The sequence below is a fragment of the Arachis duranensis genome, chromosome 2, assembly GCF_000817695.3.
Source record: "Arachis duranensis cultivar V14167 chromosome 2, aradu.V14167.gnm2.J7QH, whole genome shotgun sequence".
NCBI classification, from domain to species: Eukaryota; Viridiplantae; Streptophyta; class Magnoliopsida; order Fabales; family Fabaceae; genus Arachis; species Arachis duranensis.
The window spans coordinates 59,576,738-59,577,683 of record NC_029773.3 but is presented as its reverse complement, the minus strand read 5'-3'; the positions used below and the strand labels follow the sequence as shown (position 1 = coordinate 59,577,683).

The following is a 946-nucleotide window of genomic DNA, read 5'->3' as shown; positions in this document are numbered from 1 at the left end:
ATTGAATGACTGTGACAAGCTTCAAACTCGCGATTGTGGGGCGTTAGTGACAGACGCAAAAGAATCACTGGATTCTATTCCGACATGATCGAAAACCGACAGCTGAATAGTCGTGCTGTGACAGAGCGCGTTGAACATTTTCATTGAGAGGATGTGAGGTAGCCACAGACAACGGTGAAACCCTACATACAGCTTGCCATGGAAAGGAGTAAGAAGGATTGGATGACGATAGTAGGAAAGCAGAGAGACGGAAGGGACAAAGCATCTCCATATGCTTATCTGAAATTCTCACCAATGAATTACATAAATATCTCTATCTTTATTTTATACTTTATTCATAAATCATCTATAACCATTTGAATCTGCCTGACTAAGATTTACAAGATGACCATAGCTTGCTTCATACCAACAATCTATGTGGGATCGACCCTTACTCGCATAAGGTTTATTACTTGGACGACCCAATGCACTTGCTGGTTAGTTGTGCGAATTTGTGATAAAGAGTTGAGACTGCAATTGTGCGTACCATGTTGATGGCGCCATTGATGATCACAATTTCGTGCACCAACAGACCATCATAGAAGATACCTATGATGCTCCATTCAGAAAGCATGTCAAAAGGACACTTTCTGATCAATTGTTTGTATCTTTCCCAAGCTTCATAGAGGGATTCACCTTCCTTCTGTCTGAAGGTTTGGACTTCCACTCTAAGCTTACTCAATTTTTGAGGTGGAAAGAACTTTGCCAAGAAGGCATTGACTAGCTGGTTCACGAAATTGTGATCAATACTTTTCACAACACAAATAATCCCCGGTGATGAATCCAAAAACTTAGTGCTCAACACCATGGCATAAACACAACTTTGCACAACTAACTAGCAAGTGTACTGGGTCGTCCAAGTAATAAACCTTACGCGAGTAAGGGTCGATCCCACAGAGATTGTTGG

General features: G+C 41.3%; 1 non-coding gene across 1 annotated transcript; it reads left to right on the top strand.

The window, feature by feature from the left end:
* Window positions 1-607: 607 nt before the first annotated feature.
* LOC127745182 (small nucleolar RNA R71) lies at window positions 608-715 on the top strand. Its single transcript, XR_008006377.1, has one exon. It is a non-coding gene; the product is annotated as a small nucleolar RNA R71 (small nucleolar RNA).
* The last annotated feature ends 231 nt before the right edge of the window (window positions 716-946 follow it).